The 5,633-nt window shown below is 32.4% G+C and overlaps 1 long non-coding RNA gene across 1 annotated transcript; it reads right to left on the bottom strand.

Annotated features, from left to right (window-relative positions):
* Positions 1-1,650: 1,650 nt before the first annotated feature.
* Positions 1,651-4,424, bottom strand: LOC130460965 (uncharacterized). Its single transcript, XR_008921212.1, has 3 exons — positions 3,834-4,424; positions 3,274-3,423; positions 1,651-2,256 (listed from the first exon to the last, which is right to left on the bottom strand). It is a non-coding gene; the product is annotated as an uncharacterized lncRNA (long non-coding RNA).
* Between the last annotated feature and the right edge of the window lie 1,209 nt (positions 4,425-5,633).

Below are 5,633 nucleotides of genomic sequence, written 5' to 3'. Positions count from 1 at the left end.
ACAGCTAACAACTATCAGCTAATTTACCAAACACTTTTACACAAACAGGTAATGTAACCAACTAGTCAAATCAGCTAATGCAAATAGCTAACAGCTAACAGCTAGTCAAATCAGCTAACAGCTAACAGCTAACAACTTCTAACCACATAGGGCCATAGTAAACCAATCAAGAACTAAGCTGATGTTAAACTTTAAATGTCATTATTTATGATATTTTTTTTAAAACGTGCTTTATTTTTTATATTTTTTGATTATAATTTGTTCGAGACATTACATATTTGTAGCTATTTATGTTGGACGTTACACACCCTAATGGATAAATCTATGGTGCACCTACATATTTCACATTGCAAGACAAAAAATGTATATTTATTTGGGTCAATATATTTCACCTATATGTACAATAATCTTAATCGCCACACTGTTAAAAGCAACCAATGATTATTTAATCCCCACAATAATCTTATCCTAAACACACTCATAAAGTTACAATAATCGATGTCCAACTAAACTAAAACTATTTATCATCACTACAAGAAAATTTACATATAGAGGCAACACCTTGAGGCAACTAATTTTTTATGGCCTCTAAAAGTGCTTTTTAGCATTAATTAATTGTGGTTGCCTCTAAAGGTTAATTTTAGCATCAGTAAAATTTAGGTTGCCCCTAAAAGTACTTTTTAGCATTAATTAAATAATGGTTGCCTCTGAATCTTTCTTTTAGCATCACTGAAATTTAAGTTGCCCCTAAATAGTACTTTTTAGCATTAATGAAATAATGGTTGCCTCTAAACACGTTTTTAGCATCAATAGAATTTACGCTGGCCCTAAAAAATATTTTTTAGCGTTAATGAAATAGCAGTTGCCTCTAAAACCTTTTTTTTAGCATCAGTGAAATTTAAGTTGCCCCTAAAAAGTATTGTTTAGAATTAATGAAATAATGGTTGCCTCTAAAAAAAATTTAGCATCATTGAAATTCAAGATACCCCTAAAAGGTACTTTTTAGCATTAATGAAATAATGTTTACCTCTAAAACTTATTTTTAGCATCAGTGAAACCTAAGTTGTTCCTAAAAAGTACTCTTAACATTCATCAAATAATGGTTGTCTTTAAAACTTTTTTTTAGCATCACTGAAATTTAAGTCACCTATAAAAAGTAAAGTTTAGCATTAATGAAAAAATGGTTGCCCCTAGAACTTCCTTTTAGCATTTGTGAAATTTACATTTCCCCTAAATGTTCTTTTTTTCAATAGTGATGTTTAGAGAGTCTTTGAAAGTCTTTTCAGACATTAATGAAATTCAGATTGCCCTTAAAAGTTCTCGTGTGTTGCTAATTTCTATTTCAATCTAACCATGATATTATTTTGGTCACTTACACTCTAGCCTTGCAACAAGTAGTAGAACTTACTATACATTCTCTAAATTATACAAGGAGGGTAAGTATAAATATAAAATGAGCCGTGACCCATTATACTCAAACCATTTACAACCATTGACCCTATAGAAAAGTGTGGAGAATGTCATTTTTTGTTATCAAATCAAGCCTTTTGCTATGTTCCTAGTTGCTTGTAACAATATATATTCATTTTTATATTGAATATGTAAATAAAAAACAAGAACCTCAAGAATAAAGAAATAATACTAAAGGAATAAAATAATGAGTTAAAAAACAAAGTAGTATTCTTTTCTAGTACACTTGAATAGGACATAGAAGCCAAATTAACACGAGTATAATATACATCATGAATAACTCTAAAATAGATGTTAATACAAGTTCATCCAATAAGTTACAAATAGTAAAATGGTAAAGTTACATTTGTATGTTGAAGTTGATGCAGCTAAAATTAGTGCTGGAAAATGCTCTTATAGTGGCAGAAACCAATATCTCCAGGTTTGGCAAGGAGAAGGAAGAAGCCGAATCCAGTAGAGTTATTGTACATGTTGAATTAGATAAAGCAAGATCTGTCAAATGTTACCACAACTGCAGAGTAATCTATGCCACAGAGGTTCACATCCACATGCTGGTTCACAGCCTGCAAAAATTTATAAAACACAAGGTGGTGATTAAGTAAATACGGAGTAAGAAAATAGCTCATCTCTAGATGAGAAAATCAAAGAAATAATGTTTACTAGCAATATATATTAATATAGATTCCACAAGTGCTATAGACGACAATAATGCTGCCAAGGCATGGACCAGATCCTTGTTGTTCTATCATCAGAACAACTAGCAAAATAGTGTCCATAGAGGCTGAACTGCAAGAATAAACAACTCGATTAAGGAGATATGAGTGCATATAAATAAAATTTGTAACCATGGAAGTAGAGCAAGAGAAAAGACATGGGTACAGTGAGAAACAAAGGGAACGTTCAGCTGAAGCCTAGGAATGTTTACATAGATCAATCAATAGTTAGAAATATATCTGCAATTCTGCACATCCCATACAGGATAATGACTCCATATATTAGGATTAACAAAGGAAAGCTTTCGGAATTAATAACACAAGAAGAAGAAAAAGACTTCTAGTATCTGATATGCTCATCTCATCAATGATATGCTGTGAGGGATCACACTCAAGTTGGGTAAGTTGATTTATCTCATTCCTAATATCTGTAACTAACATTACATAAATAGGGAAAAAAATGCAATAGAATATACAGAAGAAATAATAGCTAACATGAATATTGTAAAAACTGTCTAGATGATTTGGTCTTAGATGTGAATTTTGTTCAAGTTTATTGTTGTTTATAAGTCTCGTCAGTCGTCACATATCAAGTTTGAGTAGTGTTTCCTTACTGATAGGCCTTTACTTGATGACCGCAGTTAGGTTGTTGAACAAAATAATCGATAAGCATTTTTTCATCTATGTTTTACTGTTTTAGTATGTCTGCTCGAAACAGCTAAAACATAGGTCTAATTTTTGGAAATGTGCAACATGAGCAAGATAAACATTGGTCTTGTAGTTGCAGAACCAAGCAAGATAAATATTGTTGTTGTGACCAACATCGTGGAAGATGAATATAAATGGACTCAAGTAGAACGTACTGAAGACTTTTGATGAAAGATGAAAGTTTGTGGCTATGGTTAAATAACAAAGATATGATGGTGGATGGGGAATTTTGGGGAAAGCAAACTAGTTGAGGGTAGGTTAGTAATTAGATTAGTTAAAACTACATGGCCCTTTTCAAAACTATGGTTTATATTTTTCTACTGTCTAGAATTTGTAAAACCCGAAGTAAATTTATGAAGAACATCCAGCCCACGGAACATACCACATTCCTACCATGTGGTTCACATGGAGTAATCCACGATCGAAGAAATTTAGGAATCTATTGTTGTGCTTGAGAAGTTAAAGGATCGTAATTATGACGAGGAGTGATGACCATGTCAATTCTATCCAAACGTATTCTTGGATGCTGAATCTGCAGTCACAAAGAGAAGCACAATGTCAGATATTTGAATGCTTAATCAAAGAAAGGTCAAGTGTGACATGATAAATGTTTCCGAAGTTAACCAGCAAACTCATCAATCAATAGATAAAAAAATTATGAAACCTATACTCTGCATTTGAAATGTTTGAAGAGATAAAACAAAATAAGTAGGATATATATGCACGAATTATTTTCTATATACTAGTCATTACAAGTTAATATTGCATAAACCAAGTACATGAGATGGACCAAATGCAGCAACGGAAATAGCAAATACAACAACAACAAAAACAACAGAAATGGCACCAACGTACACATCAAAAGCAGAACAAGCAGTTCAGAAGCATTAGAAGCGGATCAGAAAAAGAAGAAGCACATCAGAAGAAGAAACAGATCAGAACCTTGAAGAATGCAAGTTTTAATCTAGCATCCTTGAATGTAATTAAATCAAAGGGCTGGGGTACACCCTCCAGTGCATTTACTTTTCCCTGTCTTGTCTCTCTCCTTTCTCCTGCATGATTGAAGAGCTGAATTCATTGTTTGTCTATAACACTTGTATTACTAAAGCCAAACAACATAAATTGTGGAAACTCGGGTCTGCGACTATAAGTATATAAACCTGGATCTGATAGCACAACAGATCCAGGAATATGGATTTCATTAAAAACAACAAAAAAGTGATAATAAGGTTTGGTGGCCTGATATACAACAGTATCTCAATCCAAAACACATAATTGAGGTGAGTTTTTCCGCTTTGAGTATTGAAAACAGAGAGTAACAGGGCCTATTCTTGGTTATGCCTATTCTTAAAGAAAGACTGTTATTTCAGAAAGCGTCCCATCAAGCAACCATTCCAAAGTCATGTTATGAGAAGAGATATGTGTTCACTATTCTATTTCCTTGTCTAGTCACCTGGTCTACTGGATCAGCTAACGAATTTACAATCGGTAAGATCAGATGCAAATTCCACATAAACTAATTATGTAATTAGGAGTTGGGGGATGGGTGTAGAAGGACAATGCTTGATAATACTATAATTCCTTAATGAAATGTGCAAATAAGACTTCGTTCAATTCGACTTAATGTTACATTTTTCTAATCTTTTGCATTAGAGAATGTTTTTTGAGACACAATCGACATTTTGTCTAGGCTCATTAAAGCTAGCTTCGATTATAACTTAACCATTATCTTAAGATTACTGACTTTGAACAGATTGGAATCATTCTCTTGAGCCTTGCATAAAGCTCACTACAAGCATCTATCTAGCTTAACAAACCATAAAATTAAAGTTAAAAACCAGAAGACTACTAAATTGAACGATACCAATAATCATAATCATAGTTTTTAAGTAAAGGCTTAAATCCTATTACAAACTAAAATTCTTAAATTTCCAAATTCTAAGTATGCGAATTCCAATTTCTAAGAAAACGAAATATTTTAGCAACATCATCTAATAAATAACCCAGTATATATAAAAACTTATTATACTATTTATAAATACACAAATCTAAAACCACAAATCATGACAATGAAGCAGAAAACGTATTTCCTTATGGGAACAATATTGCTATACAAGTATACAACCAGTGCAAGTAGGTCAAAGCAAGATAGAGTAGCAAGGAGGGTTTTACTACTTAAAATCAACTTACAAAACGACACAATCTAAACATTATTATCATTTAAAGGAACACACTGTCGTGGCAAAGAATGACAAACAATAGCAAAGAGGTTGTAAATTTTGTAAAACAGATTGACATGGTGTAAATAAATTTTGCAACGGAACTATAAAGACTATAATTGAGCAAGAAATCAGACTAAAGATGCAAGCAATAAGATCTAACTTATAACCTAAATAAGTATAGAGACCATCATAACCAGACATTCAAGCGAGAAGTAATCAGGGAAGTGTATTTCATACAATGCTCAGAACATTAAGGGCACATCCAGTATCCCGGATATAGTAGCAACATTCATGAATAAAAATATTAATTCTCACAGATTTGCATTACGCCAATACAAATGAAGAAGTGCAGAGTGGAAGTCGATCTAACCTACTTTGATTTAGAGTTAGACAAAAATATCCAAGTTTCCCTACTCAAATCAAAGGTGTACAAGTAAACAGTAATAATATCCAGGTGAATACATCCATTTTACACCTACCACCGGAACAAATGCAACGCCTAAAAGCTAGAAATTTAAGC

Source organism: Spinacia oleracea, chromosome 5 (assembly GCF_020520425.1).
Source record: "Spinacia oleracea cultivar Varoflay chromosome 5, BTI_SOV_V1, whole genome shotgun sequence".
Lineage (NCBI taxonomy): Eukaryota > Viridiplantae > Streptophyta > Magnoliopsida > Caryophyllales > Amaranthaceae > Spinacia > Spinacia oleracea.
Note: the sequence above shows the minus strand (reverse complement) of the source record. Positions and strands in the feature narration are given on the sequence as shown.